Here is a 12,435-nt window from a genome sequence, read left to right on the forward strand (position 1 = left end):
GAGAAACACCCTGGGATTTTTAATGACCACAGAGAGTCAGGACCTCGGTTTTACATCTCATCCGAGGCACGGCACCTTTTTACAGTATAGTCTCCCTGTCATATATACTGGGGCATTAGACCTACATAGACCACAGAGTAAGCACCCCCTGCTGGCCCTACTAACACTTCCAGGAGGAAACGTAGTTGATCCCACCCAGTTACTGAGCAGGCTCACACCAGTTTCAGGGTGATATGGCTGCTGACAATATTTGCTAGCATTCACTAGTTTATACTGTTTAATGTCGTCTTAGTATAAAGGCAATCAATTACTAAACCAAGCTGAGGAAATAAAAAATAAAAAGCACAATATAGGAAAAAATGTTCTCTAAGGATCCAAAAGGACTCACTATTAATTTCTATTAAAGTCATTTTATACTTTTGTTCTTAATAAAATTCTGATTTATCAGTTAGGTGCCAAACCATGCTGCAATATGCTACTCCTTCCCTTTTCAAAGTGAAAAAATAAATACACTAAACCAGTAACGTTTTGAGTTAAAATATTTTATATTTTTGAGACCTGTATATTTCCTCAGACAAGACAGAAAAGTTGGAGAAATCTTAGGGATAGAGTCCTTTGTTAAACTTGCTAGGTTTGGAACTTGCCTTCTTAAATGGGTGACTTCTTAAAACTTAAAACTTAAAACTTCCATTCTAATTTTTAAAATCTTGTGCTTGAGGATGCTGATTCATTTTCTAAAAAAAAAGTGAGTGTTCTGATTTCCAATCTCTCAGCAGGTAAGTGAAAAGGTTAGGAACATGACCCCTAAGACTTAATTCATGTATTATTATTTTTTATATACTGTATATAATAGTGCCTTTCAAATGTATTCAAACCCTTTCATTGTGTTCACAATTTGTTGCTTCAAAGTTTGCATTCATAACACTTTGAAGTAGAATTAATATTTGTTACACATATAGTTTGACCTATTCCACAAATTCAGAGATAAAATATTAAGAAAGAAGAAAATATATGAAAATATATTAAATGAAAATGGAAAAGTCGTGCCTGCATAAGTATTCAAACCTTTTGCTGTGGCAATCCTTAATGTAAGGTGCACAAAATTACCTTAACAAGATTAGATAAGTGGTAATATTTTTCTTGTTGGATTGTGACTAGGAGGATATTGTACAGCCACTACACTAGACTAAAACTTTCATCCATTTTTTAACAGCTTTATTGAGTACAGGGTAGCGAGAGATGCCAGAGCCTAACCCTGCAAGCAACACTCATGGCATGGAATGATGGCAGACAACTTCTCCTTCATCTCTGCTGCTCTAACTTTTCCTCCACAAAATTTTTATTTTTTTACCCTTTGGTTAACCTCTCCCTTACTTGTCCTGTAACACCTTTTCTGTCTGTGCACCACCACCAACAACAACAATAATAATAATGATGATGATGAAGAATGAAAAAGAGAGAAAGAATGAAAGGGTGATGTGCAACAATTAAAAGTGAATTAAATTAGCTCGCAAGTACTGTATTTGTTATACCTTTAAATGGTTCAATATCTAATTAATTTGCAGTAAACAAAAGCAAAAGACAAGCTTTCTTGACAGTGAGCAGAAAAAAAATTAAGGCTAGTCTATAATTTTATTTATGTCTTATCAATTGTCAAACTATGTTAACAGCTGACAAAATCAAAGATAATTTTTAGCCATAGGCTGTGTGTGATGCCATTTGTGTTAAGATGGGTATTGTTTGTTTGAGGATAAAATGCAAGAGAAACTTGATTACTAGCTCTGCAGGATTAAATAATAATAATTATATTATTATCATTATTATCATGTTTAATAATAATGAACATAATTATTTGAAAATCACCATACCCGAGGTAGTTACTGGAAGCAGTTTGATGGAAGATCGGATTTAAATGAACATTTAATATGATTGCTCACCTGCTGTATTTATACTTTAACTAAAATTTGGAAGATTTTTTCTATGAAATGTACCTTGATCTATCTGATTTAAGGGTTTACTAATAAAACTTTCTTTTATCTTTCCAGTATAAGAAAATGTACAGTAACTTACATTACTGTACAGTAACAGTAAAGTGCTGCATTGACACTTTTTACAGTAAACATTTACAGGAGATGTATTGGAAATAATAGTTGGCTTCTATAAAAGCAACTGGTAAATGTGCTAAGCAATTTGAAGATATTAAGAAAGTTATTTAATATCTCATTATTAACTTATTATCACCTATATTCACTTATCATGTCACTGCATACTGTATATCTTATCAGAGCAATAGGAATTGATGTTAAACCAAGAGTATTTGGGGCAGTTATCTGTTTGCGATATGGTTATAACTTTCAGAAACGTTCTAAAGAAACATTTGGACTTTGATCAATGAGAAAAGACTCTTTTACAATCCACATCTCAGTTATTTAAATATGCACAATGGAAGGCTATACAGGGCATGCATAAGCTTGTTCCTGTCATAACAGGACTTTATTAGCTCTATACAATTTCTTGCATTAGGAATTCATCTTTTCACATACCCCAGCTTGCTCTCCATGAGACACAGACAGGTAGAGAAGCTTGGGGTCAGAGCACAGGGTCAACCATTGGATAGAACCCCCAGAGCAGTTGGGGTTAAGGGCCTTAGTCAGGGGCCCAACATAGTAGGATTCCTCTGCAAGCTGCAGGATTTGAACCAGCAACCTTCCAACCCCAAGGACAGATCCTTAGCCACTGTGCCACCGCTTCACCCAAGCTAGCCTCAGGAAGCTGCTTACTGTATAGTGGTGAGAGGTGCATGAAGTCTAATCCTAACCTGGGAGCATAGTTGGCAAGGTGGGACTATTGCATGACTACTTTCTCTGTAGATGGAATTTTGGTGTAGCTCAAGGCTATGGAGAAAGGGACATTTTAGAAAAGCCTCACTAGCTTGTATCTGGGAGGTGGCAGAGAACAAGAGCACATGAACGTAGAATGAACATGCAAACTTCACACAGAAAGGCATCTAAGGCCAGATAAGAATCCAGGACTGTACAGCCCTGAGGCATTTGGAGTAACTGCCACACCAAAGTTTTGCCCATATTTAGGAACACTGCTGCACTAAATATACTGAGAGGCAGAGAGGCAAATGCAGTTCTGTGAGTGAAAACATTCATGATTCCATGGTGGTTCATGAGGCACCCGTACCAGGGTGTGGGTGGGTGGATCAAGCACTGTGCGTTTGTCCAGCATGTGCTTGAGGGCTGTTAGGCTGTCCATGGTAAAAATGTAGCATTCTGAGCCCTGAAATTGGAAATCATTAAAAAGTTGGAGTGCGTGGTTGGTGTCCTTGATGTATGAGGGAAGACCTCTTTTGAACGCACAGTGCTTGATCCACCCACCCACACCCTGGTATGCCGTGCAGAATTGGTTCTCACACTGAATGCATTCTCATTCAATAACCTTTTTTACCAACAGGTGAGTGGAGTTGCCATGGGCACCAGAATGGGACTCAGCTATGCCAATATTTTTGTCAGCTGGGTAGAAGAACGCTTCTTCGCTTCCTACACTGGCTATGTCCCTGACCTCTACAAGTGATACATTGATGACTGTGTCGGTGCCGCCACATGCTCTAACGACCAGCTTGAGCGCTTTCTGCATCATTTCACCAACTTCCACCCGTCCCTAAAATATACAGTTAACATATCTTCCACTACTCTTCCGTTCCTAGACATCAACTTCTCCATCAACTACCCCCGACTCTCCACTTCGGTCTATTACAAACCCAAGGATTCACACAGCTATCTCCTGTATAGCTCATTTCACCCCAAACACACTAAAAACTCTCTCCCTTTTTCACAGTTCCTTCGGCTACAACGATTATGCTTCAACGACATTGACTTCCAGAACCAATCTCTCAAAATGTACTCATTTTTCACCAACAGAGGATACCCTAACAGTGTTATTGACAAAAAGCCAAAAATAACCCTCGGACCATCAACTCAATCAGGAACTCCTGCCGTAACAACTGCATTCCTTTGGTGCTTCCCTACCACCCCAACACACTTCCTATCCCCAGGACTATTAACGACAACTTTTCCATCCTACAGGATGATCCCTCCATTGGGGCCCTCTTTTCTGACTGCCCCATCATCTCATATCGCCAACCACCTAATCTGCGTAACCTTCTTGTTCACAGCTCCCTTGACCACCCTCAGCAACCATCCACACCAGGCACTTTCCCTTGCAACTGAGCTCGCTGTATCACCTGCAAGTACACATCTAACACCACACCCATTCAAGGCCCCACAGGAGAATTCTGGATCACCCAGATGACATCTTGTACCTCCAGCAACCTTTTTTACTGTATCTCTTGCAGTAAATGCCCAGCCATCTATATTGGAGAAACAGGAAGGAGACTCTGAGACCACTTCAGAGAACATGTTAGGGCTGTGAAGATTAAAGATCTCTCCAAGCCCATTGTTTCTCATTTCACCTCTGACGGCCATGACCACTCTAATCTGTCCATCTGTGTTCTCAAAGACGGTTTTCCGAACTCATACATCAGAAAGACTACAGAAACCAAAATTATTCTGCAGCTAGGATCACACATTCCCCCTTCTCTTAACAACAGACTGCTTTTCTTCTAAATTCTCTGTTCATTGTAGGTTTCATTTCACACCTCTCTACACCTATCCTGACTTCACTGCTCCTGATTGGCCTCTCTTTCTGTCCCCTGCTCCCGCCCCTCGCTCCTCCTCTCTCCCAGCTTTTGTTCTCCCGCTACATAACCTTTGCTTACTGCCTTGTCTTTCTCACACCTGAAGAAGGCTCCATGACCGAAACGTTGTGTTTTTCTTTCTTCTTTTTTTCAGCATGGCATAAACTTATACTTGTTCCTTTGCAGCCTACGCATGCTGACACAGCTACCCACCTGAACTACTATAATTTAGTGAAGTACACTTGAGTTTTTCTTCTTGGGTTACTGTCAAGAATACTTTCCTACATTCTTACAGTGTTACTTGGGTAAAGTAGTGGTAAGACTTTATCAAACACAAACATATAAAATAGTCAAAAGCTGGGGAAAAAATTAAGTTCATTAATTCAGAAATAGCATTGGAAACACACCAGCTTTTTATTTACTGTGACAGAGCAAATGAAAAAGCTCTAGCACTCAAGAGTCCCAATTTGCCAGGTTTTGGTGTATTTAGGACATTAGAACATAAGAAATGTATTTATTATTCAATATTGATGTAATATGTTCTTTAATCATTAGGCATGCTATTGGCATCTTCTGTTCTGAAATCCATATGAAATATTTATTTAGCACCTTTATTTGTCATCTTCTATTATTAATCCCCTAATATCTTATAAATTATTTATTCCTACTGTTAGAATTCTTTTTATTTTTTGTTTTATTGTTAGAAAAACAATCAGGAATTTAAATCCAAGGAAATTATACTGAAACTCTACAATGCACTAGTAAGAATGTGGAATACTGTGTTTTAGTCAATATACTATAGAAAAGACATTACAGTTTTAGAAAGAATTCAAAGAAAAGCAATAAAAATGATTTGTGGTCTCAAGAAACTGTTGTATATAGGCATGTTGAAGTAGTTTTCATGTGGACATGTAGAGTGTAATCTCTTCAGGAAGATGAGAGGAGATATGATCCAATCTGTAAATAAAATACTCAGGAGAATGTTCCACACAAGTTTTAATTTGTTATTGAAATGAAAAAAACTGTGTACATCTATCAAGCAATTGCTATTAGGCTGGTTCAACCAAGTACATGAACATGAAAAATAATCTTCTGTATACAGGCAAACATCTAAAGAACACAGAGACAGAAGAGAAAAGTGCTAACTTAGACTCAAGGAATGTCCAACTGCGAAAAGCTAAAAGGAAAAAAGGAAAATTGCGAGTTCAGCTTCACACTTAGCACTGAACGTTGCTGAAAGTGGGTGGTGGAGGGTGTTTTGGGCTATAGGGTCATTTCATTTCATACTTTTGTTTGGGTTGGTAGTTCCATAGCATTGGAGGACGGGACCACCAGCTCATTTGAGTTTTTCTCCAGCTGAGCCCTGTTATTTCATTAAATTTGTTATATCCATTTTCTAACCATTTTATTCATGTTAGGGTCAAAGGGGAACTGGAGCCTATCTTGGGAAGCAAAGGACAAAAGACAGGATACATCCTGGACAGGACCACAGGGCGCACACAGACACATCAAGGCCAATTTTCCTAGAAGTCAATATTCTACCAGTATGTCTATGGACTGGAAGGAAACTGGAGCATTTTGGTGAAAATTCAGTATGTAAAGTGTAAAGTTCAGATTGTATTGAACATAATGTAACCAGGATATTTAAGCAGCACCTGAAGTGTGGCAAAGGCAGCAGGATACAGCAACATCAATCCAGAGTTTATGAAACACCTGGGGTCATGTGTTCCTGCCTGGATGACCCAGTTGTACATACTGGTTGTGAACTCCAATACCACCTTAGTTATGGTGGAGAGCAAAGGTTATTGCCATTCCTAAACCTGGAAAAAGACCTTCAATTTTCAGCCAGCTACTGCTCAGTCTCTTTCCTGTCAGTCCCTTCCAATATCCTTCAGTGCCTAGCTCTCCAATACAGTACGGCAGTTGTTGAAGACATCCTCAGTGTGGTTTCTGCAAGGAACGCAGCACAGTAGAACAGGTGATGGCCTTCAACACCTTCATCGAAAATGTTTTTTGTAAAAAAACCTGAAGACAGTTTCTTGGGTCTTTGACCTCACGGCATCCTCCCCACTGAGCAACCAAAATAATCCAAACCCTGCAGATCCAAACAGATAAATAAATTCCTTCAAGGATGAGTATTGTCTCCTACCCTGTTTAATACGTACATAAATGAACTCCTAAAAAACACATCCTGAAAGTTCATACAGTGCAATGAGAAGGTATTTGCCCCCTTCCTCATTTACTCTATTATTGCAGATTTCAACCATTTCTAATATTAGATAAAGGGAACCTGAGTGAACAAATAACACATCACAAGTGCATCTATAACCTTGTGAAGTGAGGCCATATTCACTAAGTAATAAATATTTTTTTTTTAACGATATGCAATGATTATGCTACATCCAAAATGAAATAAAACTAAAAATGAATGTCTTTTTTTGCAGTTACTTGAAGGGGACCTGAAATACACAGAGACAGCAGTTTGGTATTTATTCAGTGCTTCATATACAGGGGATACAAGATAACCTCAATAACATAAATACAAAGCATACAGCACTAGTCTTTTGGTCAGAGAAAACCAAAAAAATTCCTACCAAATATTGGTAATTACATCAGAAATTATTATTGTTTCAGTGTTGACATGTATTACTATCAATGGGGGGACAAAGTTAGGAGAGACTGTCCCCACAAAAACAGTGACTCCTCAACAAACACAATGTTGAGGCATTCTCTGTCTCGGTCATCTTCACAATTAAAAAAATATTCTGGATTTATTTTCTCCAGTGTGGAATTTCATTTTAGTGGAGTTTGGCATAATAAAGCAAAATAGAATGAAAGTCAATGGGAAGTCCCATCCAATACAGGAATACACAATCAACCATGGAATACCATGCTAATGAGCCCCAGATTAAATTAAACAGCTGCCTCTGACTGCTTACTTTGACTTTATACATGCAAAGTAGACTCTTTCACTCACACCTGTTTAATCGTATTTTTATATACAGTACCTGTATACAGTATATGCCTATATATGCAAATTATACACAATCAGCATGCCAAGGCAGGAACCTAAGACTCAGGACACCAGAGCCATGAGACTGCAGTTAATAACACCATCCCATCAAACCATTTTAACCAGGTTGCTTTTAAATACTGTGCACTTTTTCTATAAAAATGTTATTCCTAGGACAAAAAACTTGTATTTAGAACTATACCAGTTTAAAGGATAATTGCCAATCTTGATGTTTTATATTAAATAATGTGTTTTATTTTAAGGTAAGCTTAGTGGATTCAATACTGTATTCATTTTATGTCTGAGTGCTACCTGAGATTCATTTAAAGATTCATACTTTTGCTTGCACAGGCCCTGAGTAGGAACAGCAGACACAGGCTACTGCATACTAATTGAAATATGCCTGATTTATTGATTCTTATGAATGTGAACTCTGTCAGTTCACTCTCTCTCCTTCTGTGCGGGAGTCATAGATCCGTTGTTGCTAGATAAGTACAATTTAGTACTCAACATTATCAATCTTGAGAAGTAACTTTTTATCCTAAAACCATGTTTTGATATCATTGTATTTATTTAAGTAAAAGTATTTACTTTGAGTATCTGATTTTATTTAAATTTTCTTATTTTGTTACAATAAAAGAGAACATAATCAAATTGATACATCAATAAATCTGTCTCCCCCTTCCACCCTTAATTAACAAAAGACAATGATATATTTACAAACTGACTTGAAGACAAAATATACAAAACATGGGCTTCCCAAAAAACCATATAGCTTTAAATAGTGATTTAAATCATATAGCTTTATCAAACAATGCCCTTCAAACTTCATCAAACCCCATAGGATATTTAATATATCTTTTGGTATATCTGGATTAAAAGCAAGAGGTGAGTCAGAAAAAGGTTTACCAGAAATACCCAAATATTTCTTGCAAGCACAGAGTGAAATTATTAAGAACACCATAAGAATTGGCCACATCTCCTATAGCTTTAAAATTATTTATATAACTAAAAGCAGACAATTGCAAAGGGTAACAAACCAAAGCCTCTATTTTCACCCATAGGATTCAGCAGATTGTGAGCCTGAATAGGCCAATTATACAAGTGAATGTTAAGAAGGACCACACCCCTAGGAAAAGGAGCGCACGCTAGAAAAAGGAGTGCACACTAGAAAAAGGGAACACACACAACTTAGCATACAAATCCAATAGAAGAAATAAAGTTAAAGAAGAGCTGCCTTCTATACTAAACAGAATGCAACCTACAGCTAAATCTCCTCTGTAAACTCAGATGCCACAAAATGAAGGGGAACCTCCCTATTCTGAAAATACATTCACTAACAAGGAGAGGCCATTTTTAACCAAGGGATTCTTTACAGAGAAAGTCACACAGGAGAATTTCCTAAAACAACAGAATAGTAAGCTCTCTAAATATTTAGCTCTCATCTAGTCTTCTGAATAAGGAGGTCCTGCTTTCAACATCTCCCTTTTCCTCTCCCTTTTTTTTCTGTCTGCCTGTTTTATGCCCTGTTCCTGAACTGATGATTAAAACTTAATTATTTACCTAGAACTTAATTAACTAAGGGAAACTATGGTAGACTTTACCATTGCTTTAATCACTGAAGCTGGGACCACTATATCACAGCCAACATCCCCTTATTTTGAAGCTGGAAATGTGGACACTAGCCAGGTTTCCCCATTGTATCTAGATTAACTTTGTATCAATAGGTTTTAAAGTGAAGATTTAAAAGTGCTGATTGACTTGCAATACATAACACAGTATGTGCTGAGAGTTCCTTCCACAGGTTTGGAGCAACAGACCAGGAAGCATGGTGTCCAAAGGTTCCCCTTGTTTTGGTAATTAAAAGAAGAATCAAAGTCTAAAGTTTACAAACAAGGTGTACAGTATATGTATAGGAAGATAACAGTTCACAGATAGGAGAAAAATAATTCAAACATTTAAAACATATGGAAATTTATTCTGAAACCCACAGGCAGCCAATGCAAAAAAACATAAAATAAGAGATAAGTTCATTTTAACTTTGGATCTGAACTGCTGAGCTCTAAGCATATTTGCAGTACCAGCCAACACATTCCAATGATCAAGATTAGAAAGGGCAAGTACAAATGCATTCATTAATGGGAGAGAAAAGTCCATAAAGTTTTAAAATGAAAACAATATACTGTTGTGAACTTAAACTTCAAATTTACTTAAGATTTGAATCAAATAAGTCACAAAGAATCCTGAATAAGTTTTTCGACTGATTCCAAAACCATAAATAGCTAAACTATAGTTGACACACTAACAGAGTTGATAAGAAGAAACAATCAGCATATAGCATAAAGTCTTGTCAGAGTTGAAAGATATTATAAATAAAATTATTGTATTAATTAACATTATCTAAACAGTGTGACAAGATGGATAATTATTTTCCAAACAATGACGTGATGACAACAGTTGTTATATCAAAGGAATGACACATAAATAATATGTCTCTTTTTTTTTCTAGAACTAAGCAACCTAAATGCAATAAATAAAATGCTATTAAATGTTATGCTAGATAATCATTATTATGATTATTATGAACAAAAAGTCTCAAAAAGAGTTATGATATTTTAATGGCTATACATGTAGAATCAGCTTGTACATAATATATTTATCAACATAAATTTTACAATTGTTTTAGTAATGGTGGAGTCAAAATCCACCACTTGACAGGAACACTATTAATTAAACCAATAAACAGACAAATACCACATCGCAAATAAGATTAATTCTGTTATAAAAAAGACATTTTGATTGGTTTTCAAAATACCTTAGTGAATTAGCCTCACATACATTCCAGGAAACAACCAAATTATGGGCACTCATATGCCCATACCTACTGTATGCTGATTAGATAAGAAGCCTTTACAAGAATATTGTGGCAGAATCAGTGCGATTACACATAACTGTTAATTGTTCTGGGAGTTACAGTAAATAGTCAAGCAGGAACCCGTTTTTTCCTTGCTATATGTTATGTAGAAAAGCCTTATTATAAGTTGAACAAGGATGGAGGCAAGGTACAAATTTCAAGATCTGCACAGAACTGCTGAAAAATAACAGTAGTGATGTACTGTATAAAAACAGATGTAGTTTAATTAAAAACTGATAGAAAAAAGATACACATAAGTGGTGACTGGTTAATTATGTAATGTAAAGTTCTGTATCAGGACTTCTGCTCTGCCAAGTAAAGATTATCTCAATCCTGGTATTGTGACCAATCAAGTCAAGTTCTTCGATGATACTAAAAAAGGAGGACTAGCAAACATAAATCTGTAAAAGAAAATAAAAGACTTAAATAAATTCAAGATTGATTCTACTCTTACATTAAAAAAAAACTTACTGTAGGTGCCTATATGAACACATTGTTTTCCCCTGGTATAGCAATTTTGGGATATTCTGTGTTCAATTTTGATCAAAAGATACAAAAGGATATTCTAGTGGAATCGGTTATTCCTGGATTTAGAAATGTTAAGAAATGTTTTACTCCAACTGGCTAAAAGGTTAAAACTGTGTTTTAGGTCTTGAACAGAGATTATGATGGGGCTTCAGTAAGGTACTCAAAATTCTCAAAGGCATTGATGAAGTCAACACAGTGGGCTTCTTCTTGTGGAATTAAATTTAAAATTGAGAAAAGGGAGGCATTTCTTTACACAGAGGGTTACTGGATTATGGAACAAGCCATACTACCATGTCTGTGAAGCTAGGAGTTCTTCCATGTTGATCTTTTAATAAGCATACTGGATTTAATAGTTCAGGTGGGTAGCTGCGTCAGCATGCATAGCCTGCAAAGGAACAAGTAATAGGTTTATTCCATGCTGAAAAAAAGAAGAAAGAAAATACAACGTTTCGGCTGTGGAGCCTTCTTCAGGCTCCACGGCCGAAACGTTGTGTTTTCTTTCTTCTTTTTTTCATACAAGATTTAGGCCACTTACTGGATTATTGTTTAGTTTTTGTGATAAAGCACATTGTCTTTGGAGCTGTTAAATGGAGTTAGTTTTTGTTATTTGCGAATAATAAAGTACTAACTGTTACTTTCTGTGTGTTATCTAAAGTTTGAACTTCATAGGCAGGGTGTTTCACTGGACAGGAGTGTTCTCTCCTCCCTTTCAAGACTGCTCTCCTGAACTCATACCAGTGCTGTAAAACACAGTATATTGTGTCCATGGAACCTCTGCCTCCCTCTTCCCTAATGCTGCCTGCATCTGTATGGAATTCACATTCACATTCATGGAATTCATATGCTCTGAGAAACTTAAGTACAATTTTGACTCGCACCTTTATTTAAAAGTGTATGCTTGCTCATTTTGAGAAACCACTTTTTTAGTGGACTGAAATATATCCCACAGTGTAGTCAGTCTGGTTCCTCACTGCTAGTCTAAATTTATTCAGGCACCTGCCATTAATAGAAAATAATAATAATATACACTACCTAATCTATAAATGTTCATATATTTACTAATGGAAAATTACAGTTAGTTTCATGAATGCCAAACTGCAGCTCATTTAGCAGAAATGCTGAAGGCATGGCGTGGGACAGACTTCTTTTGCTAACAATGTATGACAAACGAAGAGGTACAGGTTTATTCCATGCTGAAAGAAAAAGAAAAGAGACACAATGTTTTGGTTGTGGTGCCTTCCCAAAAATATTTGACTATTTCTGTAGGTTATTGTGTTA

The sequence above is a fragment of the Atractosteus spatula genome, chromosome 2, assembly GCF_055471065.1.
Source record: "Atractosteus spatula isolate fAtrSpa1 chromosome 2, fAtrSpa1.hap1, whole genome shotgun sequence".
Taxonomy (NCBI): domain Eukaryota; kingdom Metazoa; phylum Chordata; class Actinopteri; order Semionotiformes; family Lepisosteidae; genus Atractosteus; species Atractosteus spatula.